Source organism: Triticum dicoccoides, chromosome 2A, assembly GCF_002162155.2.
Source record: "Triticum dicoccoides isolate Atlit2015 ecotype Zavitan chromosome 2A, WEW_v2.0, whole genome shotgun sequence".
Classification (NCBI taxonomy): Eukaryota; Viridiplantae; Streptophyta; class Magnoliopsida; order Poales; family Poaceae; genus Triticum; species Triticum dicoccoides.
In genome coordinates, this window is record NC_041382.1 from 84,078,634 (window position 1) to 84,106,084 (window position 27,451).

Sequence of the window (27,451 nt, forward strand, 5' to 3'; positions counted from 1 at the left end):
CTTATTTGAACTCCAGAATTTTTGTGTGTTCAAAATGCACCATTCAAAGCCACATCATCAATTTTCAACCCTTTGTGAATTCATTTGTTATTTTTCATGCATTTACTGATTTTTTGAGCTATAAGACCCTGAAATTCAAAAGCATTTCAAATGAACTCTGAAAAGATTGTAAGTTGGCATGGTATCATCATTTCATCCACATAGCATATGCAAAAAAGTTGAGAGGGTTACGACAAAAACTAGATGCACTTCGTGTACAAAATGGACAATCTTTTTCGAAGTATCAGGGTTTCAGACAAAAACTCATCTGTTACAAAAGGCATTTTATTTCTTCACATGTAACTGCAGTGATATTCTAGATCAAAGGCATCATCATAATAGTTGTGGAGAGAAAGTTTCACTTTTTCTTCGCTTGTGTCCTTTGCTTATTGCACCGTAACCATGGAGAATCTTCATCGTTTAAACTGTAGTACATACATAGTTCTCATTGAACAACTTATAGCTCTCCAGCGCATCTAGTTAAACCATACATTGAAACTATGTAAAACCTTTGAACGCAACAACAAATGCGATCATAATGACAACCAAGGTAACAATTAATCCAACGGCATAATGATACCAAGCCTCAGTATGAATGGCATATTTTCTAATCTTTCTAATCTTCAACCGCATTGCATCCATCTTGATCTTGTGATCATCGACGACATCCGCAACATGCAACTCCAATATCATCTTCTCCTCCTCAATTTTTTTTATTTTTCCTTCAAGTAATTGTTTTCTTCTTCAACTAAATTTAACCTCTCGACAATAGGGCCGGTTGGAATTTCCGGTTCAACTACCTCCTAGATAAAAAAATCTATGTCATGTTGGTCGGCATAATTGTCATAAATAATAAATGAACCAAATATTTATGAAAGATAATATATACCACATCCGAATCATAGCCAGGATGAGGGCCGACGGGGGCGGATACCAAAACCATCGCACTATATAATAACAAGAAATAATAAAAGTAAGAAAATTAGACAAGTATCTATCTAAAGTAAGAATTTTTTTTCCTTTCAGAAAGAAGATAAGAACAAGAGGCTCACCACGATGGTGCCGGCAGCGAGATCGGCGCAGGCGATCGACGGCGGTGAAGACGGAGATGGGACGTAACAGACCGCTAAACCTGGACAAATCTCGGGGAAAATGGAGCTTGAAGAGGAAAAGGCTTAACTAGTGTGGCTCGGGCATTTCATCGAACACCTCATGTGCATAGGAGGTGAGCTAGAGCACCACAAAGCTCTCCCCTCACCTGCCAGAAAAAACAGAGCAATGTGGAGTGCTCTACCGCGGTGATGGGGTATATATAGCCACCTCATTGGTCCCGGTTCGTGGCTGGAACCGGGACTAAAGGCCACCCTTCTGTCCCGGTTCTAAGCACGAACTGGGACCAATGGTTGTGGGCCAGGAGCGAGGACCATTGGTCCCGGTTCGTGCCTAGAACCGGGACAAATGGGTCCACATGAACCAGGACAAATGCCTCCCGAGGCCCGGCCGCGCCCTGGGCGCACGGACCGGGACGTAAGCCCCCCATGGGTCCCGGTTCTTGACTGAACCGGGACTGATGGGCTGGCCAGGCTCCAACCAAAGCCCTATTTTCTACTAGTGATCACTTGCAGTTTCTAGGCAGGCAGATATGTCTGTGGCATGGGCACTAACGACCTTGTCCGTCCGGCGGGGCGAGCGCGAGCTTGTCATGCCGGCGAGGCCCACGCCCTACGAGTTCAAGGTGCTCTTCGACATCGACGACCAGGAGGTCCTCCGCTTCTACCATTCTGGTTCTTTCTTATACCGCTGAGACGCCTCCAAGTCCGGCATTGACCCGGTGAAGGTCATCAAGTCGGTGATCTCGAAGGCGCTTGTGCACTATTACCCTCTCGCTAGCCTGTTCCTGGAGCTTGAACCAACGAGGAAGCTCGTGGTCGAGTGCACGGGCGAAGGCATCATGTTCGTAAAGGCAGACGCCGACATTAGCATGGATGACTTCGGTAACTCGCTGGCACCACCGGTCCCGTGTTATGATGAGATGTTGCCCGAGCAGGAGAGCGCGACCGTCGTTGTACAAGCCATCGATATAGTACTACCGGAGTTAATTCTACTCTGCTATTTTTCCATTCATTAAGCAAGGGGATTTAAGGTGTGAAGTTTCATAATATGGGAGTGCGCCAGGTCTTCTCCTACTCTTATCTTTTCCTCAGGTAGCAACCCTCAAGAAATTTAGGGCCCTTTTCTAGCTAACTCATGTATCAATCCATCCATCCATCGTCCAGCATAATCCATCCATCCTTCATCCAGCTTACTATACATGTAGTTTCACACACGTACATAAATTGATGCGACCCTTATTTCCGAGGTAGTTGGGCCGGCTAAATTGCGTGGGTTTTGAAAGGCTCGGGCACCACCGAAATGACATGTCTTTGTAAGGCGGGAGTAAAAATCCAGAAGAAATGCCAAGTTGAAGGATCGAGCCCAGGACCTCAATGACCTGACAAAGTGCTGCCATCCACTCGAACAAACAGGTCCTGCTAACCAATGGGCAGTGCAAATATTTACGAACATACTACAGCATAAAGTTTGAAAGATTGTTTGAACTTTACTAACAATAATTATTATTATGAATTGCCAAATATTCATGAAAATATGAACAATTTTTGAAATCCCTAACTATTTAAAAAATTATGAACCATTTTTTGGAAAACTCCATACATTTTTGAAAAAACACGAACAAAATTTGAAAGGAGAATTTTTTTAATATCCACAAATAATTTGTTAAAACATGAAACTTTTCTAAAAATATGAACCTTTTGAATTTCTTAATAATTTGTAAAACTAGAACATGTTAAAAAATTAAGAATTTTTTTAGAAAATGTGTATTTAGAGAATGCGTATTTTCATAAACAAACATTATTTTTAATTTGTGAAATTTCACTAAAAGAAGAATATTTTTAGAATTTCGTACATTTTAAAATGCAAGTTTTATTTGAAAATTTCAAACAATTTTAGAAAACACAAAAAGGTTTGTAAAAATGGGATGTTTTTTTCAATTTAGAACAAATTTTAGAACGAGAAAAAAATAAAGTTTTGGACAATTGTCAAACGTGAACAAAATTTTGAAATTCTAAACTTTTTCCAAAAAATTGAAGAAAAATTGAAATTCTGAACATGTTTTGAATCCTGAATTTATGAATAAAATTTAAAAAATAAAAATAAACTTGGAACTGAAGGAAAGAAAAAGTAAAAAACAAGAAAGGAAAAGAAAAAGTAAAATATAAAAAGAACACAGGAAAAAAGAAAACGGGCCGCCCAAGGCTTGGGCGCTTTGTTCTATTTCCCGCAATGTGCGGCAAATAGGGTCTTCCTAGCTGCGTGGGCAGGAAAATATATCGGTTGGCTTCACTGCGCCACAAGGCGCGCCGCAAATATGAAATTCTGGACAAACCTTTTTTTCCTTTTTTACCATACGGACGTACAATAATTTAGTACCACGTCGGATAAAAATAATCTTTTCAGCAATGAACGTATGAAAAAGTTCAGATAAACACACATTGCTTTATTAGTTGGCATATATATAATGCGAAACAAAAGTCTATCTTAAGAGTACTACTGCCACGCCGTTGTTGACGCCAGATAATGGCATGATCAAAAACTTAGTTAAGATGATCTCAAATAGAAAAGTTTTCAACATGTAAAAGTTTTGTATCATCAAAATGAGAAACTTTGACGTTTGGGTCATCAACGTCCAATCTCATCTAAACGGTTGAAACCGTGCTCGGACTAATAAGATTTTGGCACTCAAAGTACTGTTCGGCCAATTACGTCTCCAAGACGGCTTCATCTGAGAAAATTTTCTACATGAATTGTTTTCATCTCGTCGAAACGGTCGATTTTGATATAAAAATCGCCTTAATCCAAGGTAGTATGTAAAAGTTAGAGTCAAAAATACGTGGATGCATCAGGATGGCCGGACACTTTGGGGATAATCATCCGGGTTTTGGATTTCTGTGAGGATGGCCGGACACTCCGGGATGCTCATCCGGGTTTTGGATTTCTCTGCTTCAGACTTTAGAAAACAGCCGAAACCCCCCTCAAGATGGCCTCTGATAAAAAAAAGTTCAATATGAAAGTTGTTCATCTCGTCGAAACGGTCAAGATTGCTTTTTGGATCGTTTTCATACGAGGTCGTTTACTGCCTCAAAATGACCCGCAAGGTGCACCCAGGTTGTAAACCAAACAGTTCTGGAAAGTTCGGATTCCGAGTTGGACCTAAACTAGGGTTTTGAACGTGAATTCTAACATTTCCTTGCGTAGGATGTACATCCGCCTCTTAAGGCATGACAGTCGATTGAATAACAACACACAATAGCAAACACATCTACAACTTTTTCATTTACGTCTTGTCCCTCCCTCGTTCTTACTCCCTCGTTCTTCATCATTCTTCGTGTTGGAGAGCTGCGAATCGCGAGGCTCTAGGGGTGGCTTGACCGACCTAGGGCAGCCCATAGCCGCCGCACTCCCCGACGGGGTCCCTCCTGGGAGTGTAGGGTTTCGGGTCCTCAAAAGTTCTCTCCGGTCGACTTGCGAATCGTGCTTCCGGTGAGACTCCTTCAACATGAGCTGCAGTGCATCACCCCCGGCATCTAGGGTACCCGTGACGTGTTCATGTGAGAACAACCATCTGTTAGTCATGTAATATAAGATTGAAGACACTATCGTTTAGGCCCCTGCCTCATAGGTATGATGAGTATCACTGATGTTTCATATCCAATTGCTTAGGGACAATCCTTTCCTTTATTGTTCTTTCAAAACCCTTCACTTTATTGTTCTTTTATTAAAACAAACACCTAGATCTTTATTACCTTGTAAAGCTATTTTTTCAATCCCACAAGGTAGTTTTATTTATTGTTCTAGGTAAAACGAACATTAAGTGTGCTAGAGTTGTATTGGTGGTCGATAAAACTTAAGAGATTATTAATTCTACCTTTAGCTTGTCATTGGTTCGACACTCTTATTTATTGAAAAGTTTACAACTGATCCCTTACACTTGTGTGTTTTCAGGCGGCTCCGAGCCGTCTAATCTACCTGGACTAAGACCCAGGCGACCCAGTTGGGAGGACCAGCGCGCCCGGGGCTAGCGTCATGACAACTGAAGTATGTGCACCGAGGAAACCGAAAGATACCCTGACAACAACACAAAGTAGAAGCCGACGACACTGAGTAAGCTTAAAGCCGGTAACGCCGAGTAAGCTCGAAGCCGGCTGGGTAAGCTTGAAGAAGCGCCCGCAGAATGAAGCGAGAGGAAGGACACCGTGCTCCGCGTCCAATAAATAGCATACAATGATAAATTTATAGGAAAACTCAACCGACCTTGTAGAAAATCGAAACACCCTGACTCACCTCATCGCGACTCAAAGAGGTCGAGCACCTCACGACCAGCGGTCATGCCCGACCTGGCTCCCACGAACGAGGAAGCCCATCAAGAAGCGAATGCATTTCACCCGCGCATACCCAGGGTAAGTAACATAGACACACAGACCCGTCTTGCCCGACACACGACAGGAAGTGGGCAAGACAGCGCACACGAGCGCGACAAAAATCTCCGCAGACACGCGGCCCCGATCGTGCTCCCGGGGCACACGTCATGGACCCCAAAGGGAGAATGGTCTGGTGTGGGACGTTGCGTCGATCGAACAGTGCGGACCGCGCCAGAGCCAACAGCAGGAGGCCATCGTGCACCAGACGACAAAAATGGCACCCTCACCGACGTAGGATCCCAGATGGGTGGCCGCTTGGCGCTAGAGACTCCACCCAGGAGCGGGTGTGTGTCACTGACAGGAGGCCTCGGCCTCGGCTTTCGCGCGTGATAGGGCGCAACCAAAACCACCCCATGACGGTGGCCCCGTGTGTGCCCAACATTTCACTCGTCAAGGACCACCCAATCGGATCGTCCAGGTGCATGCAATCCGAGCATATCGGACAACACGGAGAGCCCCGAGAGGCCCTCATGGCATGCCACTGCGGAACAGATGGCTCAGCGCAGATGGCGCAGGAGCGTGGACCACACATCCCGACTGCAGTGACCAAACCAGCCGACAAGTGCGAAGATGCCAAGAGGCGGGTCCAGCTAGGCCATCGCGCTTGGGTGTAGGCACGACGCGAGCTGCCGCATGACTATGGTCATGTGCGCACTTGCGGTCCACTCGTCATGGACCGCCAAGCCAGGTCGCCCGGGTCTGAGCAGTCCGGGCAAATCAAATATTTCACATCATCCTCAAGTGGACCTCACGTCAAGCCAGCCGCAAACAGACGGCGGAGGGCCTCTTTGCCATCATAGAGCCCACGCTAACGTCCTTTATAAGAGTAAAGCCCTATCGGACATCTCCAAATACATAACAAATTGAGATAGGGTTTTCATGCCTCTTATTGGTCGTGTTGCCATGCTAATCTACTCCATCCCAAACGTAGGCATGCACCAATGACTTCGAGAGCAGGTCCCCAGAACATCTTGCTTCTTGTGATCCTGTACTAGGAGAGGGCAATTGGGTTTTAGAAAGCGCTACACCTGATTGTTCACATTCGTGGTCACCTTCCTTCCAAGTTAGGCAGAGACACATCACACGTCTGCTTCGACCATTCTTGGATAACTTGTTGACAATAACATTACCTCGTCAGCAACCACAACTATTTTCATCTACAAACAATTACATATTTCGATCTACTCCCTAATTATGGTTGCTGCTACATGTATGATGTTGTTCAATCCATCTAGTATGCTAGAGGTATACATGCTAATAATTACTTTAATCATGATTTATATTGTAGAGTTAATCATGAAATTGTCTAATATTCCCAGTAATATTCAAATGTATCCAATACAAGTAAAAGGACATAGTCCTATTGTATTGTCTCTGCTAGTCTTCGATCAAACTTGGATATGCTCTTCCTTGATCACTTATCTCTTTTCGAAGTTAAATAGCTTGATTGAGAGTCCGAAAAGGAAAGCAAAAAGAACAGCAAATAAGACGATCACATTAGCGACTACCCACAGTAAGTCCTGATGGTACCCAAAGTAGCTTTCTACAAACTCGGATACTCGCACTCCATTATCAAACTCTTCTGTTACATCTCCAAACTATGAAGTGACCAGACCATTGAGTGTCCATGCAATAGGGTTGAGCCAATAGTACCATCTCCACCATATTGGGATTCTCTATAGAGCAAAGTAGCCAGTTAACATAGTATCACTTTTTGAATAAGAGTTTGAATAATATTTGGAAAAGAAGGAGAAATTTTTGTTTATTGGTTAGAAGGGGAAGTATAGAAAGTTAAAACATTGAGAGCAACTAGTATACTTACAGTTCTTGGTATAATAAATCCCGAGAAAAGGTTCCAGAGAGCATAGAACGCCGCAGAAGCAATAGAGGCAACATTGTAGTTTGAGGTCAGTCCCATCGACATCATTCCATAAAATGTGAAGTAAGCTAGAGTGAAGTACATGAAGAACAGGTACCAAAAGAACTTGGCAATTTTCCACTCGAACCCAATCATAGCATATACTAGAATACCATATATTAAGGACTGGACAAGGATATATGGAAGTTCAATTACAACCTACAAAGGGAAGGATGTTAGTTCTTATTGTTTTTTACTATTGCTTTCCACTTAGATATTTGTTAAACTATATATACCATCTTTTCTAGCTGTAATTCAATATGACCTCAATCCTTTCACTGAAAAGGCTTTTCGCCCCGCCTTATATATAAAGCAAATTACCACCACAAACAATAAGCAGTTCAAGTATGGTATCAACCCACTCTAGAACACAAGAAAGAAGAAGAAAAATATACATGCTTGCGTTCATATATGATGTTATACATGAAAATGCGACGCCTTTTGTTCGTTAAAATCCATAGTCTTGTTTTTATTTGGCCTATAAAATAACTTATGACATTCCGGTTTAATAGGAATGATATAGTACTCATATCAACAAGGTGCCACCTCTTTTCTGGAAGTCCATCCTCAAGAAACCTTAAAGTTAAGCGTGCTTGGCTTAGAGTAATTTAAGGATGGGTGACCGACCGGAAAGTTGACCCCTTGGAGCCATTTGAGGATTGGTGACCGACTGAAAAGTTGATCCCAGATGCACATGAGTGAGGAAAAATGCACAGAAAAGACTGATGTTGGTACGTGGGACCAGTCTAGATCCCAGGTGCAACAGCCAAAAATCGATGTGGGACCGGTCTAGATCCCAAGTGCAATAGCCAAAAATCGGCAGGTGAACCGGTGAGTTTGGTCGAGACATTACATAACTATAGATGAAAGTTAATGCAAAGAAACTTTACCTGTCCCAATGCATATGGCAAAGGTGAGTACATGCGAGCTGCACTTGCCTTGTAAAAGACTGTGTGCTCAATAGCCACAACCGGCTGAATTGAGGTAGAGTTCTGCACCCTCATGAACAGAATTGCGGAATACATGGATCCCATGGCGTTGAATAAGTCTTGTTGATTGTGTCTGCAAGAGTAAAGGTGGGAACCATAAGTAATCTCCTTAACAACTATTACCTCCGTACCGAATTAATCTCGACAAATCTAAGACAACTAATATGGGATGGAGGGAGTATTATATATACAATCATGTACTTCATTTAATTTATTATATATGATGTTACCTTTTTCTTCCAATACCCCAGAATATTGTCCCAAACAACAGTGCAAGTACTATAGTATAGAAGTACTTCACAACGGTATATGGAGGGTTTCTCCAGTATGACAAACTTTGCTTCCACAGGCAAGCAAAACTCTGTGTGATGAAGTTTTGTGAGTATTGGGTTGGAAAGGATAGGTCGCTTGAACCTCCAGGAGGTGTGCTTAGCTCCTTTATTAATTTTTTGTTCCTCCTGAGATGCAACAAAACCGATAATATTAGTGCACATTGTAAGCAACTATTTTGTCAATTGTATTTGTCACACATATATGAACTTCGGTTGCAGAAGATCAAATTGACACACGAGTATTATCATGCTTTTACAATGGGTGATCTATGATTTCAATATATTTTAAGTCATGCATATTTGTTCAAATATATTAATTGTTGCTCTTTTTTGAAATATAAGATCTCGTGGCTTAAATCAAATTGTATCATGGCTATAGTTTTTCAGCATGACATTATTAAATTATTAAATTATGTAGTAATGAAACAAGAAAAGTACCGATATAATTCAGAATTCTTGTATACATGACTGAAGTTAATCCCGGTTATATGTTCTTGTGTTGTACTGGTAACTTCCAGCATCCATGTTGCAGGATTATGTCCGTCTTTAATCTTTCTGATATTTTCAATAGCCTGTGTAGAACCAAAGCAGTTCAGTAACTTTGTTTAGTATGACACTTCATATCTAAACATAGACTAATTTATGTTTCCTTTCGTCACCTCTAAATATTGGATCAATTCACACGAGTGTCGACCTAGTGGGACTACATAAATCTCTTCACCTCCTCGTTTCATCAGGAAGAGCTGCAAAGACACACAAACCATCGTGTATTAATACGGTTCAGAAACATTAGCAATTGCTCATATGTTGCTTTAGTTTTTTTACCCTTTAATGTGTGTACACACTCTATTTAGTACCTCATCAAAAGACTCGAATACGTCGATGCTCGGTTGGTGAATTGTGCAAACAACAGTCCTTCCTGTATCTACAGTATTCCTTATTGCTCTCATGACAATGGCTGCTGCCCGTGCATCCAGTCCAGATGTTGGTTCATCCATGAAAATAATAGAAGGGTTAGCAACTAGCTCCACTGCTATTGTTAGCCTTTTCCTTTGCTCAGTTGACAATCCACTCACACCAGGTAATCCAACCAATGCATGTTTTAAGGGGTTAAGTTCCACTAGCTCCATTACCTCATCAATGAACATCTGCACACGGTTTCATGTGTTAAAGTAGATAGTAGATATGGTATCCCTTACCAAGATATGACTAGTAAATAAATGTGATCGACAAGCACTTCCAAATATCTTTCTCAGACATTTCAACTTAAATTCTATTGTGATCCATTTTTCACTTTACATGGCATTACCTTGTAATATCAGTTGACAATTCTTTTTAGTGAACCTTGTCAGTTGATAATATGAGTCTTCTCAATTAATCATGTTTCATATACTTTTCTAATATATGTACTTCTATACTATGAAAACATTCAAAGAAAGTTTTTTTTGTTCTTTGCAAACCTTTCTTGTTGAGGACTCAACATTGGCAGGTAATCGGAGCCATGCAGAGAATGCAAGTGATTCATACACAGTCACATTTGGTGAATGGATGTCATTCTGCTCACAGTAACCTGATACACGAGCAAAAGTTTCTTGCTTCTTTGGATATCCGGAGATTGTAATGTTGCCCTCTATGTATCCACTGGTCTTCCGTCCAACCAACACATCCATCAGTGTTGTCTTACCGGCACCACTTACACCCATAAGAGCTGTGAGTACTCCTGGCCTAAATGAACCACTGACACCTTTTAGTAATTCCAATCGGCTCTCCACCACACCTTGTGCTTTGATTTCCTACAGTTTATGTTGGATAAAGTAATGATGTGTGATGTTTTTACTCATGTATGTTCTACATATTGGACATATGAGTATAACCGTATCCTAAGAAGTTACATAAAGAAAATACCCCTGGCATGTCTACACTATATTTTATATCATCGAATGTGACAGAGAGAGGTACAAAATGTAGGACCATTCCTTTCTTGCCTGGAATAGAATTCATAGTTGTGTGGTCAGAATTTGATTTGTCATTGCTCCCGTCCGCAGTATCTGGTAAGCATATGCAAGTGTTATAATTTTGAATTACACCTCAACTATCGGATTAGGAAGTCACGTTATTGAGCATTTCTAGTTGTCCATTTTTATCTTATATCTTCCTTAGATTGATTAATATAGAACCATTAATTACCTCTAGATGCCATTGTACTGTTGTTAACCCATCCTCCCGATGATGCTTCTAAAAGTTCACCAATGAGATTAGCTTGTTTTATCTTCAATGTTTCTTCAGATACTGTTGGCTGGTTGTTGTCAAATGCTGCATATAGGATAATGTATGAGATTAGAATTTACAGCGTTTTTTGAAAAATTGCAATTTAGATATCTATTTACATTCTAAATAAAATTTATTTCGGACTCACGATTGAGGAATGTGAGGCAAACACTGTATAGGATATTAAATAGTAGCACATATCCGAGCAAGGCACCAACACCAATCCAGTACCACTTTGTATTAGGAAAAATCCCTCGAGATTCCAGAACTAGTCTTCCAAGTGGTCTTTTGAAACTGGGGGTTGTCTGTAGTATATCATTAATAATATGCTTTAGCCATACATATTCAGAGACATGATTGTTCATCCTTCCACAGAAGTCTATTTACCTTGTTCCAGCTATGACCTAGGAACTCATTCACCGATAGGGCATTTTGTGCATACATCAGGGGTGATATCCAGTATCCCCATATCCACAAATTCTTCACACTGTCTGTTAAATCATACAAATATTTTCATTTAATTTATGATTCACCGATAACACATCCAATGGGGGCAAACATAACTAAACTCCAGAAATTCTTTCTAAGTTTTCTCAGCTTTTTTTAACTGGGCTAACCCCCTTCCAAGTTTTCTCAACTGGACACTTCAAACATCTTTTTTAGGACTTCAGCTTAGCCACTTTTGCATACCTCTTGCCATGACGAATCCACCAGTGAGCATAAAATTTAACATGCAGAAGGAAGCAATGGTGTTTGCAATAACATGATGCCTTGCAAGGCCAGCAACGAAGCGGAAGAGTCCAGAAAATGCCTCGTTCACTAAGAAGAGCAGTAGGAGCTGTCTAAAAAATCTGTAGCATTGCATTGTTTTCATTAGCTTGTGCAACACATTAAAAGAGCATCTTGCCCTTTATTACGAAGGGGTATGGGTAATCTCAACCGTTGATGTGTTTAGGGGGTGTACCAACGAAAAGGTGTTAAAAAACCATTGATCTTAAATTTTCCACTTACCTTTGTATGTTGGGATCAAATCCGATACCATAGTATGTTATCCCAACCCAAATTGTTGCATTGAGCAAGGATAGGGGGGTCTTAATGATCCATGAAGTCAACGAGTATATCCATGCTGGAAAGAAGAGAAGATCTTGTTGCTTGAAAAAAACCGGGAGCTTTATAGTAGTTAGACCTACTTCTGCAAACCCATTGAACATTATCATCAAGATCCCAAAGAAGATAGCACCCATGTATATCCCTCCATCTGTTACCGAGTCACGATGCATATTGATGCGCAGAAATACGGTCATTGCAATGATCGCCAAGAGTGTCAACTAAAGAAAAAGGAGAAATAATAAGATAATGTACGTTATGTTCTTCTATACTTTTCTAGGAATACCAAAGAAATCATTTAGTGTTGAACTTCTGTAGATCTTGATTTTAGAATCATCACCTGGGTTGCCTTGAATATATACAAAAAGGAATTCCTCTTCATGAGCAATATCTCTCTGTTGATATTAGCTTTGAGTAGTTCCTTCATGCTGGCACCGTATTGTGATTTTTTCAGAGCTGCGGGATGACTTTTGTCCTTGTCAAATGGCACAGCTAACTCACTCCTTATAGCTTGACCAACGTGGAAAGATTGAAATGCCTCCGCAAACTCCTTGACCGGAACAAATCTGTATGTCTCATCATTGTTTATCCAGTATTGTCCTTGATCTTTTATTGATGTAACCTATAAATTTCCAGTTATAGTTAGTCAAACTTTAACATGTTAGCCATTTATGATCCCGCTATTACAAAAATCCCACGTTTTGGGGATGAAAAAAACCCACAACTTATGACAATTTTCTAGAACTACTGCAGCTTGCCATATTTTGCTACAGACGCAAACTGTAAGAAATATATTAATATGTTGATCCATTTGTTTCACTTGTGAGCACACATTATGCATTATGAAAATTCCTAGAAATTTAAAGTTTTATATTTTGAAGGTGATTCACGATAATGCACTTTAAAATAGACCCATATATAATCAGGGAAAACTTCATACAATAAGTTGATTACACTCACTTCTTGCAGGAAGTCAGCTACGCCTTTTCGCTTGGGACATTTGAATCCCATTATTTCAAAGAACTCGAGAACATATTGTCGAGGGCCATTATAGACAACATGACCATCTGAAAGGAGAATTATATCATCAAATAATTCATATGTCTCTGGTGCAGGTTGTAGCAAGGCAATGACTGCTGTTCCACCAATAATGTGGATTGTTTGTCGGATGGAGTTCACAATCTGGAAGGTTGTCGAGCTATCAAGTCCAGTTGATATCTCGTCCATGAAAAGGGCTCGTCCGGGTGTGACGAGCATCTCAGCTGCACAACCATGTCATAGAAAGGGTGAGTTTGATTGTATAGGAGTACAAAGTAATTTAGCTATGTAATAACACATAAGCATCTTGTAAGTTTCTTACTTTCGAACTATATTTACCTGTAGTTACTCTTTTTTTTTGCCCTCCTGATATGCCTCGCAACATATTGTTTCCTATCATTATATCGGCACAGATATCCAACCCTAAGACCTTCAATAATTCAAACGAGTGAAATTAAAGAATTACTAGTGTGATCACTTTTCATTTCTTAGAACTTTTTGTGAAATTAAATAAAGGAACTTGGTATCATTCTTATTATAATTATGTAATTCAATGTAAATTACAACTGAGCTATAAATAAGTAATTGATTCGCATGCACCTTTAGTATGTGATTTGTGACCACCTCGGCTTTTTGATCTCCTGTTGCAGCAGCCTAGATAAGAAAAATGAAAGATTGATATGCATCAAGCTTTACATTTGAACGTACCATGTCTCAACCATTGAATTAAGTGAACTAGTGAAGTGAACTAGCTACGATATATTGGATTGTGTGTTAGCTAGTGTTGAGTTGAAGCAAAAAATATTCTCTTGTGGCGGTACACGCCTTGCAAAGGCTACTTTCTCATCACACACCACTTCTTTTGGACTCCGGTGAGGTCCGCTAACATAGGGGACGAAGCAACTTTCTCTTTTGAGCTATTGTGGTTAGAGAGGGAATGCTTTGTTCAGATGGTGGCCAAAGAATGAGAAAAATAAACACGTGGTGGAACAAATGTAGGGAGGTGACAATTTAAAATCCGGCATATTAGACAATTCTTACGAGGATGTCTAAGAATTCTAGCTGTGCTTATAAAAAAGAAAAATAAAGGTTCCTTCAACTTATTGATGTTTTAGATATTAAGGCCAAATGAACCCACCTCATACCGACAGAATGTGCTGCCAAACACGAGGCTGAGGTGAACATTGGCGAACTCACAAGAGAGGAATAAACCAAATGACCCGACCGTGCCAAAGTGAGGTACGTACGGGAAGGTGGCAGTAATACTAAATTCTTCCATTTGGTCGTGAGCGACAAACACCCCCAAAAAGAAAGCTGTCCAATTAGTGCAAGACAAGGGGATGATTGTGGGGCGGGAAAATCTCAAATCTTATCTCTAATTATTATATAAGGTTATTTGGCTCCTTAGTGTCCACCTTCGTGTTGATGGATGAGGACATTACTCATGATATTCCACAACTTTCGCTGAAAGAGAACGTGGTTTTCGCAATGCCATTTATGGGAAAGAAGATGTTTTAAGCCATCTCGCAAATGAAGAGCAATAAAGGCCATGACTAGACAGGTTCTCCATGAAATTCTACCAGAAATGTTGGGGGACTATAAAAGGATAACGTATGGCATTGTTTGTGGATTTATTTAATGGGTAATTTCGACTGTTTATGCTCAACTTTGATACCATCATGTTGTTTCCAAAGAAGGAGGACACCATGCGGATTTACACAATTTCATCCAATTTGTCTGCTCAATGTTAGTTTTTTTACCAAAGTGGGTATAAATAGAGGCTAACTGCAATGGCGCACATTGTGGTCTCTCTACTCAAATTTCATTCATGCCCTGAACGACATATCCTAGAAGGGGTGGTAGTCCTAAAGGAGAAAATTCATGAGTTACACTCAAAGAAACTTCACAGAGTTATCTTTATAGTGGATTTTGAGAAAGCCTATGATAAAGTCAAATGTTCTATCTTTCAACAAGCTCTATGCATGAAGGGTTTTGATACAGCCTCACGGCAGCTAGTGCATAAGTTTATTCGGGGTCCGCCTTGGGGTGAAAGTAAATGGCTACATAGCTCATTACTTTCAAGCCTGGGAGGGGTTGTTAATAGGGGATCCTATATCTCCGATTCTTTTCAACATTGTTGTCGGCGCTAGAGGTCCTCATAGCAAGGGCTAAGGAGGGTGGAAAGGTGGGTGGTCTCATCCCGTATTTGGGTGATGGGGCGTCTCCATCATCCATTATGGCGGATGAAACTATTGTTTTTATAGAGTACGATATGGACAGGGTCGTAGATATGAAACTGATACTTTCCCTCTTTAAGAAATTATAGGGGTTTAAAAATAACTTCCACAAGAGTGAAGTCTTCTATTTTGGACATGCCAAATAATAGAAGAAACACTATAAGAAACTATATGCGCGGTTGGTAGGTTCCATTTCGGTACCTCTGAGTACCTATTCATTTTCTGAAACTTACAAACAAACAATGGAAGTGTGTTGAGGATAGGTTTTAAAAGAAGCACAATTATTGGAAACCAAAACTCATGGCCTTTTCTTCTGGTTAACCTTTACAAACAAAAAGTGGAAGTGTATTGAGGACGATTAATTCTAGTTAACTCTGTGCTCAAGAGTTTACCTATTTACATGCTCTCGTTTTCTTCTGGTTAACCTTTACAAACAAAAAGTGGAAGTGTATTGAGGACGATTAATTCTAGTTAACTCTGTGCTCAAGAGTTTACCTATTTACATGCTCTCGTTCTTCGAAATACCAAAGGGGTATGAAAAAGACTTGATTTTTATCGCTCCAGATTCTTTTGTTAGATTGATGAATATAAAAACAAAGTACCACTTGGCAAAGTGGGATATCCTATGTAGGCCAAAACACCAAGGGGGGCTAGAAATTGCACACCATAAAGTTAAGAACAAATACTTACCTAGCAAGTGGCTATATAAGTTTCTAATAGAGGAAGATGGTGTGTGGTTAATGTTCCTATGCAACAAATATCTTCACTCAAAGACTTTGCCTCAAGTAAAGGCGCAACCGACAAACTCACCATTATGGAAATGCTTGTTAAGGGTCAAGTCTACATTCTTTTGTAGAGGCAATTTTATTATGGGTGATGGATGTACCATGAGATTCTATGAGGATACATGGCTGGAACATACACCTTTGGCCGTGCAATACCCAAAACTATATAATTGTTGGAAATATGCCCTAGAGGCAATAATAAAAGGATTATTATTATATTTCCTTGTTCATGATAATTGTCTTTTATTCATGCTATAGTTGTGTTATCCGGAAATCGTAATACATGTGTGAATACATAGACACCAACATGTCCCTAGTAAGCCTCTAGTTGACTAGCTCGTTGATCAACAGATAGTCATGGTTTCCTGACTATGGACATTGGATGTCATTGATAAAGAGATCACATCATTAGGAGAATGATGTTATGGACAAGACCCAATCCTAAACATAGCACAAGATCGTATAGTTCGTTTGCTAGAGTTTTTCCAATGTCAAGTATCTTTTCCTTAGACCATGAGATCGTGTAACTCCCGGATATACCGTAGGAGTGCTTTGGGTGTACCAAACGTCACAACGTAACTGGGTGACTATAAAGGTATACTACGGGTATCTCCAAAAGTATTTGTTGGGTTGACACGGATCAAGACTGGGATTTGTCACTCCATATGACGGAGAGGTATCTCTGGGCCCACTCGGTAATGCATCATCATAATGAGCTCAAAGTGACCAAGTGTCTGGTCACGAGATCATGCATTAGGGTACGAGTAAAGTGACTTGCCGGTAACGAGATTGAACGAGGTATTGGGATACCGACGATCGAATCTCGGGCAAGTAACGTACCGATTGACAAAGGGAATTGTATACGGGGTTCCTTGAATCCTCGACGTAGTGGTTCATCCGATGAGATCATCGAGGAGCATGTGGGAGCCAACATGGGTATCCAGATCCCGCTGTTGGTTATTGACCGGAGAGTCGTCTCGGTCATGTCTACATGTCTCCCGAACTCGTAGGGTCTACACACTTAAGGTTCGGTGACGCTAGGGTTGTAGAGATATGAGTATGCAGTAACCCGAAAGTTGTTCGGAGTCCCGGATGAGATCCCGGACGTCACGAGGAGTTTCGGAATGGTTCGGAGGTGAAGAATTATATATAGGAAGTGCAGTTTCGGCCATCGGGAGAGTTTCGGGGGTCAGCGGTATTGTACCGGGACCACCGGAAGGGTCCCGGGGGTCCACCGGGTGGGGCCACCCATTCCGGAGGGCCTCATGGGCTGAAGTGGGGAGGGAACCAGCCCATAGTGGGCTGGTGCGCCCCCCTTGGGCCCCCCATGCGCCTAGGGTTGGGAACCCTAGGGGAGGGGGCGTCTCCACTTGCCTTGGGGGGCACTCCACCCCCTTGGTCGCCGCCCCCTAGGAGATCCCATCTCCTAGGGCCGGCGCACCCCCTAGGGGGCCTATATAAAGGGGGGAGGGAGGGCAGCCGCACCTGAAGCCTTGGCGCCTCCCTCTCCCCTATTACACCTCTCCCTCTCACAGAAGCTCGACGAAGCCCTGCTGCGATCACTGCTGCATCCACCACCACGCCGTCGTGCTGCTGGATCTCCGTCAACCTCTCCTTTCCCCTTGCTGGATTAAGAAGGAGGAGACGTCGTCCGCTCTGTACGTGTGTTGAACGCGGAGGTGCCGTCCGTTCGGCACTTGGTCATCGGTGATTTGGATCACGGCGAGTACGACTCCATCATCCCCGTTCTCTTGAACGCTTCCGCTCGCAATCTACAAGGGTATGTAGATGCACTCCCCTCTCGTTGCTAGATTACTCCATAGATAGATCTTGGTGAAACGTAGAGAATTTTTTTTGTTTTCTGCAACGTTCCCCAACAGTGGCATCATGAGCTAGGTCTATGCGTAGTTACTATGCACGAGTAGAACACAAAGTAATTATGGGCGTCGATATTGCCAATTTGCTTGCCATTACTAGTCTTATCTTGATTCGGCGGCATCGTGGGATGAAGCGGCCCGGACCAACTTTACACGTACGCTTACGTGAGACTGGTTCCACCGACTAACATGCACTAGTTGCATAAGGTGGCTGGCGGGTGTCTGTCTCTCCCATTTTAGTCGGATCGGATTCGATGAACAGGGTCCTTATGAAGGGTAAATAGAAATTGGCAATTCACGTTGTGGTTTTGGCGTAGGTAAGAAAATGTTCTTGCTAGAACCCTATTGCAGCCGCGTAAAAAAAACTTGCAACAACAATTAGAGGACGTCTAACTTGTTTTTGCAGCAAGTGTTTTGTGATGTGATATGGCCAAAGTTGTGATGAATGATGAATGATCTATATGTGATGTATGAGATCATGTTCTTGTAGTAGGAATCACGACTTGCATGTCGATGAGTATGACAACCGGCAGGAGCCATAGGAGTTGTCTTTATTTTTTGTATGACCTGCGTGTCATTGAGAAACGCCATGTAAATTACTTTACTTTATTGCTAAATGTGTTAGCCATAGTAGTAGAAGTAATAGTTGGCGAGCAACTTCATGGAGACACGATGATGGAGATCATGATGATGGAGATCATGGTGTCATGCCAGTGACAAGATGATCATGGAGCCCCAAGATGGAGATCAAAGGAAGCTATATGATACTGGCCATATCATGTCACTATTATTTGATTGCATGTGATGTTTATCATGTTTTTGCATCTTGTTTACTTAGAACGACGGTAGTAAATAAGATGATCCCTCATAATAATTTCAAGAAAGTGTTCCCCCTAACTGTGCACCGTTGCGACAGTTTGTTCTTTCGAAGCACCACGTGATGATCGGGTGTGATAGATTCCAACATTCACATACAACGGGTGTAAGACAAATTTACACATGCAAACACTTAGGTTGACTTGACGAGCCTAGCATGTACAGACATGGCCTCGGAACACAGAAGACCGAAAGGTCGAGCATGAGTCGTATAGAAGATACGATCAACATGAAGATGTTCACCGATGTTGACTAGTCCGTCTCACGTGATGATCGAACACGGCCTAGTTAACTCGGATCATGTTATACTTAGATGACTCGAGGGATGTCTATCTGAGTGGGAGTTCATTGAATAATTTGATTAGATGAACTTAATTATCATGAACTTAGTCTAAAATCTTTACAACATGTATTGTAGATCAAATGGCCAACGTTGTCCTCAACTTCAACGCGTTCCTAGAGAAAACCAAGCTGAAAGACGATGGCAGCAACTATACGGACTAGGTCCGGAACCTGAGGATCATCCTCATAGCTGCCAAGAAAGATTATGTCCTACAAGCACCGCTAGGTGAAGCACCTGGTCTCCCTGCAGAACAAGACGTTATGAACGCTTGGCAGACACGTGCTGATGATTACTCCCTCATTCAGTGTGGCATGCTTTACAGCTTAGAACCGGGGCTCCAAAAGCGTTTTGAGAGACACAGAGCATATGAGATGTTCGAAGAGCTGAAAATGGTTTTTCAAGCTCATGCCCGGGTCGAGAGATATGAATTCTCCGACAAGTTCTTCAGCTGTAAGATGGAGGAAAACAGTTCTATCAGTGAGCACATACTCACTATGTCTGGGTTACATAACCGCCTGACTCAGCTGGGAGTTAATCTCCCGGATGACGCGGTCATTGACAGAATCCTTCAGTCGCTTCCACCGAGCTACAAGAGCTTTGTGATGAACTTCAATATGCAGGGGATGGAAAAGACCATTCCTGAAGTATTTGCAATGCTGAAATCAGCAGAGGTAGAAGTCAAAAAGGAACATCAAGTGTTGATGGTGAATAAAACCACTAAGTTGAAAAAGGGAAAGGGTAAGAAGAACTTCAAGAAGGACGGCAAGGGAGTTGCCGCGCCCGGTAAGCAAGCTGCCGGGAAGAAGCCAAAGAATGGACCCAAGCCCGAGACTGAGTGCTTTTATTGCAAGGGAAGTGGTCACTGAAAGCGGAACTGCCCCAAATACTTAGCGGACAAGAAGGCCGGCGTCACGAAAGGTATATGTGATATACATGTAATTGATGTGTACCTCACCAGTACTCGTAGTAGCTCCTGGGTATTTGATACCGGGGCTGTTGCTCACATTTGTAACTCAAAGCAGGAGCTGCGGAATAAGCGGAGACTGGCGAAAGACGAGGTGACGATGCGCGCCAGGAATGGTTCCAAGGTCGATGTGATCGCCGTCGGCACGCTACCTCTACATTTACCTGCAGGATTAGTTTTAAACCTCAATAATTGTTATTTAGTGCCAGCTTTGAGCATGAACATTGTATCAGGATCTCATTTAATTCGAGATGGCTACTCATTTAAATCCGAGAATAATGGTTGTTCTATTTATATGAGAGAAATGTTTTATGGTGATGCTCCGATGGTGAATGGTTTATTCTTAATGAATCTCGAGCGTAATGCTACACATATTCATAGTGTGAATACCAAAAGATGTAAGGTTGATAATGATAGTCCCACATACTTGTGGCACTGCCGCCTTGGTCACATAGGTGTCAAACGCATGAAGAAGCTCCATGCATATGGACTTTTAGAGTCTCTTGATTACGAATCATTTGACACGTGTGAACCATGCCTCGTGGGTAAAATGACCAAGACTCCGTTCTCAGGAACAATGGAGCGAGCAACCAACTTATTGGAAATCATACATACTGATGTGTGCGGTCCAATGAGTGTAGAGGCTCGCGGTGGCTATCGTTATGTTCTTACCCTCACTGATGACTTGAGTAGATATGGGTATGTCTATTTAATGAAACACAAGTCTGAGACCTTTGAAAATTTCAAGGAATTTTAGAGTGAGGTTGAGAATTAACGTGACAGGAAAATCAAGTTCTTGGGATCAGATCGTGGAGGAGAATACTTGAGTCACGAATTTGGCACACACTTAAAAAAATATGGAATAGTTTCACAACTCACGCCGCCTGGAACACCTCAGCGTAATGGTGTGTCCGAACATCGTAATCACACTCTATTAGATATGGTGCGATCTATGATGTCTCTTACGGATTTACTGCTATCATTTTGGGGCTATGCTTTAGAGACTGCCGCATTCATTTTAAATAGGGCTCCGTCGAAATCCATTGAGACGACACCGTATGAATTATGGTTTGGGAAGAAACCTAAGCTGTCGTTTCTAAAAGTTTGGGGATGCGATGCTTATGTCAAGAAATTTCAACCTGAAAAGCTCGAACCCAAATCGGAAAAATGCGTCTTCATAGGATACCCTAAAGAAACTATTGGGTATACCTTCTACCTCAGATCCGAAGGCAAGATATTTGTTGCCAAGAATGGATCCTTTCTAGAGAAAGAGTTTCTCTCGAAAGAAGTAAGTGGGAGGAAAGTAGAACTTGATGAAGTATTACCTCTTGAACCGGAAAGTGGCGCAACTCAAGAAAATGTTCCTGAGGTGCCGGCACCGACTAGAGAGGAAGTTAATGATGATGATCATGAAACTTCAGATCAAGTTGCTACTGAACTTCGTAGGTCCACAAGGACACGTTCCGCACCAGAGTGGTACGGCAACCCTGTCTTGGAAATCATGTTGTTAGACAACGGTGAACCTTCGAACTATGAAGAAGTGATGGCGGGCCCGGATTCCGACAAATGGCTAGAAGCCATGAAATCCGAGATAGGATCCATGTATGAAAATGAAGTATGGACTTTGACTGACTTGCCCGTTGAGCGGCGAGCCATAGAAAATAAATGGATCTTTAAGAAGAAGACAAACGCGGATGGTAATGTGACCATCTATAAAGCTCGGCTTGTCGCTAAGGGTTATCGACAAGTTCAAGGGTTGACTACGATGAGACTTTCTCACCGGTAGCGAAGCTAAAGTCCGTCCGAATCATGTTAGCAATTGCCGCATTCTATGATTATGAGATATGGCAAATGGACGTCAAAACGGCATTCCTTAATGGTTTCCTTAAGGAAGAATTGTATATGATGCAGCCGGAAGGTTTTGTCGATCCTAAGAATGCTAACAAGGTGTGCAAGCTCTAACGCTCGATTTATGGGCTGGTGCAAGCATCTCGGAGTTGGAACATTCGCTTTGATGAGATGATCAAAGCGTTTGGGTTTACGCAGACTTATGGAGAAGCCCGCGTTTACAAGAAAGTGAGTGGGAGCTCTATAGCATTTCTCATATTATATGTAGATGACATACTTTTGATGGGAAATGATATAGAACTCTTGGACATCATTAAGGCCTACTTGAATAAAAGTTTTTCAATGAAGGACCTTGGAGAAGCTGCTTATATATTAGGTATCAAGATCTACAGAGATAGATCAAGACGCCTCATAGGTCTTTCACAAAGCACATACCTTGATAAGATATTGAAGAAGTTCAATATGGATCAGTCTAAGAAGGGGTTCTTGCCTGTGTTGCAAGGTGTGAAATTGAGCTCAGCTCAATGTCCGACCACGACAGAAGATATAGAAGAGATGAGTGTCATCCCCTATGCCTCAGCCATAGGTTCTATTATGTATGCCATGCTGTGTACCAGACCTGATGTAAACCTTGCCGTAAGTTTGGTAGGTAGGTACCAAAGTAATCCCGGCAAGGAACACCGGACAGCGGTCAAGAATATCTTGAAGTACCTGAAAAGGACTAAGGAAATGTTTCTCGTTTATGGAGGTGACGAAGAGCTCGTCGTAAAAGGTTACGTCGACGCTAGCTTCGACACAGATCTGGATGACTCTAAGTCACAAACCGGATATGTGTATATTTTGAATGGTGGGGCAGTAAGCTGGTGCAGTTGCAAGCAGAGCGTCATGGCGGGATCTACATGTGAAGCGGAGTACATGGCAGCCTCGGAGGCAGCGCATGAAGCAATTTGGGTGAAGGAGTTCATCACCGACCTAGGAGTCATACCCAATGCGTCGGGGCCGATCAAACTCTTCTGTGACAACACTGGAGCTATTGCACTTGCCAAGGAGCCCAGGTTTCACAAGAAGACCAGGCTCATCAAGCGTCACTTCAACTCCATTCGTGAAAATGTTCAAGATGGAGACATAGATATTTGTAAAGTACGTATGGATCTGAATGTCGCAGATCCGTTGACTAAACCTCTCCCTAGGGCAAAATATGATCAACACCAGAACTCTATGGGTGTTCGATTCATCACAATGTAACTAGATTATTGAATCTAGTGCAAGTGGGAGACTTTTGGAAATATGCCCTAGAGGCAATAATAAAAGGATTATTATTATATTTCCTTGTTCATGATAATTGTCTTTTATTCATGCTATAATTGTGTTATCCGTAAATCGTAATACATGTGTGAATACATAGACACCAACATGTCCCTAGTAAGCCTCTAGTTGACTAGCTCGTTGATCAACAGATAGTCATGGTTTCCTGACTATGGACATTGGATGTCATTGATAACGAGATCACATGATTAGGAGAATGATGTGATGGACAAGACCCAATCCTAAACATAGCACAAGATTGTATAGTTCGTTTGCTAGAGTTTTTCCAATGTCAAGTATCTTTTCCTTAGACCATGAGATCGTGTAACTCCCGGATACCGTAGGAGTGCTTTGGGTGTACCAAACGTCACAACATAACTGGGTGACTATAAAGGTATACTACGGGTATCTTTGAAAGTATTTGTTGGGTTGACACGGATCAAGACTGGGATTTGTCACTCCATATGACGGAGAGGTATCTCTGGGCCCACTCGGTAATGCATCATCATAATGAGCTCAAAGTGACCAAGTATCTGGTCACAGGATCATGCATTATGGTACAAGTAAAGTGACTTGCCGGTAACGAGATTGAACGAGGTATTGAGATACCGACGATCGAATCTCGGGCAAGTAACGTACCGGTTGACAAAGGGAATTGTATACGGGGTTGCTTGAATCCTCGACATCGTGGTTCATCCGATGAGATCATCGAGGAGCATGTGGGAGCCAACATGGGTATCTAGATCCCGCTGTTGGTTATTGACCGGAGAGTCGTCTCGGTCATGTCTACATGTCTCCCGAACCCGTAGGGTCTACACACTTAAGGTTCGGTGACGCTAGGGTTGTAGAGATATGAGTATGCAGTAACCCGAAAGTTGTTCGGAGTCCCGGATGAGACCCCGGACATCACGAGGAGTTCCGGAATGGTCCGGAGGTGAAGAATTATATATAGGAAGTACAGTTTCGGCCATCGGGAGAGTTTTGGGGTTTAGCGGTATTGTACCGGGACCACCGGAAGGGTCCCGGGGGTCCACCGGGTGGGGCCACCCATTCCGGAGGGCCTCATGGGCTGAAGTGGGGAGGGAACCAGCCCATAGTGGGCTGGTGCGCTCCCCCCCCCCTTGGGCCCCCCATGCGCCTAGGGTTGGGAACCCTAGGGGAGGGGGCGTCTCCACTTGCCTTGGGGGGCACTCCACCCCCTTGGCCGCCGCCCCCCCTAGGAGATCCCATCTCCTGGGGCCGGCGCACCCCCTAGGGGGCCTATATAAAGGGGGGAGGGAGGGCAGCCGCACCTGAAGCCTTGGCGCCTCCCTCTCCCCTGTTACACCTCTCCCTCTCGCAGAAGCTCGGCGAAGCCCAGCTGCGATCACTGCTGCATCCACCACCACGCCGTCGTGCTGCTGGATCTCCGTCAACCTCTCATTTCCCCTTGCCGGATCAAGAAGGAGGAGACGTCATCCGCTCCGTACGTGTGTTGAACGCGGAGGTGCCGTCCGTTCGGCACTTGGTCATCGGTGATTTGGATCACGGCGAGTACGACTCCATCATCCCCGTTCTCTTGAACGCTTCCGCTCGCGATCTACAAGGGTACGTAGATGCACTCCCCTCTCGTTGCTAGATGACTCCATAGATAGATCTTGGTGAAACGAAGAGAATTTTTTTTGTTTTCTGCAACGTTCCCCAACAATAATATTGTGCAACGAAAAGAGGTTTTTGCTGGTACATTATTAGGTACAACCTCGTTGAGTGTCCAATTTCTTCGATCTTTGATCGGGGATAAGTGGATTTCATGGCTCCATTTATTAAGATAGTTGATGTAAGTCAACTTAAGTAACAAACCGAATTCTTTTGATGGCGGTTGCATTCTTCTGGAGTCCTCTTGGTACGATCTATGTATGCGGATCTCATAAATACCGGCCCCATCTTTCGTAGGACATATATTTGGAAAATGAAGGTTCTGCTCAAGAATAAGATAATCATGTCGGTTTTGTATGGAGGGGCTATCCTAACGAAGGATAATTTTGGAAAACATGTGTTACAAGAAAGTAAAAAAAATGTTACTTTCTTCATCAAAAGGAAACAAATCAACATCTATTTATTTCTTGTATATTCACCAACCTTCTTTGATGTATGATTCTTTTAGCTTTCAACCTACTAGTTTGTTCGGCAACTAGTTGGATGGGGTTCGTCCTAAGTTTAAAGCACACATCATGTGCGAGTGTGCACTTTTCTCTGGGATTATGGAGGTGCCGTAATGACTGTGCTTTTAATAGAACAAAGATACCAACTTATTTGCAGGTCACCTCATACGGTCCTTACTTCAGCGTGCGGAAGCGCATGAGCATGTGGCGTTTGGATTCAGCCGATGGGAGACGGTTGCACTGGACATATTCAACCGATTTGGATGGTGTTTCATTAATACGTTATGTGTGTAGGCATGTTTCTTTATTATAAGTCGGTTGTGGCATTTATCCCCTGGATGTTTCATAATGTACTGCATGATATGACTTGTTCTTTGTTTATTTCAATAAATATGATTGTGTGCATCGTAATGATGCATATGCCGTGGGGTTAAACCTCCTTTTACGAAGAAAAAAACGATTTAAAATGTAACAACAACTGTAGTACCTTCATGTAGATATCTATTTCTGGGTCTGGTTTGATGTGTTGTTCCTTTTCTCTCCGGGATAGCTCCATTAGCAGGTCTGATCATTCAGTACAAAATTTAATAAGCTACTCAATGCGATATGTTTCCGTGATGAGTCTTGGGGTTTCCATGTTACTTGGTCTTACCAAAACGGTGACCAATTCCTTGACATTTTGCAGAGAAGTTGACTGTCTCACGGACAGTCAGTTCGGCCATGTGCAGATCATGTTGGCTGACATAAGCTGCAGATCTCCGTGGCACAAACTCATCCATAGTATGCCCATTGTAAGTTAAGTCCCCAGACATCTTTTGTGATTGCAATGTTCCGTCGTGTTAGTACTTGCACCGACAACAAAAGTAGCTTGATGAAAAAAAAAAACCAAAAGTAAAGCGATGCACCTTAAGACTTGAAGGCAGAGTTCCGGCCAAGGCCAAAAGCAGTGAGGTCTTTCCGGCGCCAGGGGGTCCCAAAAGCAAGGTCATCCTAAAAATGGAAGGGATGAGGTTGAATGTAATGGTCTAATGGAGTTGATTTGTCAAGTGCACAACATGTCTAGAAGTTAATTACCTGTGGGGCTTGATGATTCCACTGACATTGTGAAGGATTGGTATCTTCTGTTTCCTGTTTGGTGTTAGGTGAAGAGCATTTGCCAGGCCCTGTTTGAAGACGATCACCAGCATGCATGTATACAAATTAAGTAGTACTACATTTTTCGAAGAGTAGTACTTGTGGGAGCTCTTGTGTTTGACGTACCTCCAGTAGATTGGCATAGGTGTTGAGGATGGTGGGCAGGCCCCTGCTCCCAACGTGCGCCTGTGCCTCCACGTTGAGGTTCTCGTATCTCACCTCGATCGTCGGCAGCTGAATCCCAACTCTGCACGCGACCAACAAAGAACATCACAAGTGAAGGGATGAACCAATTAATCGAGATTGAAATTATTGAATCAGTCGTCGATCGGTCCATGACGTACCGGTCGAGGCGGTCCTTGAACTTGGAGAGGAAGCGCTCGTGGTCGTCGCCGACCCACGCGACGAGCTGCAGCAGCGCGTGCTTCTCCTGGGCGCTCAGCTTCTCCACGTTCACCTCCTTAAGCCCCTCCCCCGGCATGGCCAGCACCGCCGTCCGGGCGCGGTCGTAGGTGGGCAGCTTCTCCAGCGCCGCCCATCGCAGTGCCTCCTCCTCGTCATAGTCCGGCGACGACCGCGGGAACAGGTCGCCGCTGCCGCGCGACCAAACCGAGCTCTCCCCCCGCAGGCTGCGCCCAAACGCGTGCATCTCGCCGGCATCGTCCATGGTGCTTCCTCTCTTGGCGCCAGAAATGAGATTACTCGGGAGACAG

General features: G+C 42.8%; 1 pseudogene; it reads right to left on the bottom strand.

Annotated features, from left to right (window-relative positions):
* Nucleotides 1-6,994: 6,994 nt before the first annotated feature.
* On the bottom strand, nt 6,995-27,405 carry LOC119359038 (annotated as a pseudogene).
* Nucleotides 27,406-27,451: the final 46 nt, after the last annotated feature.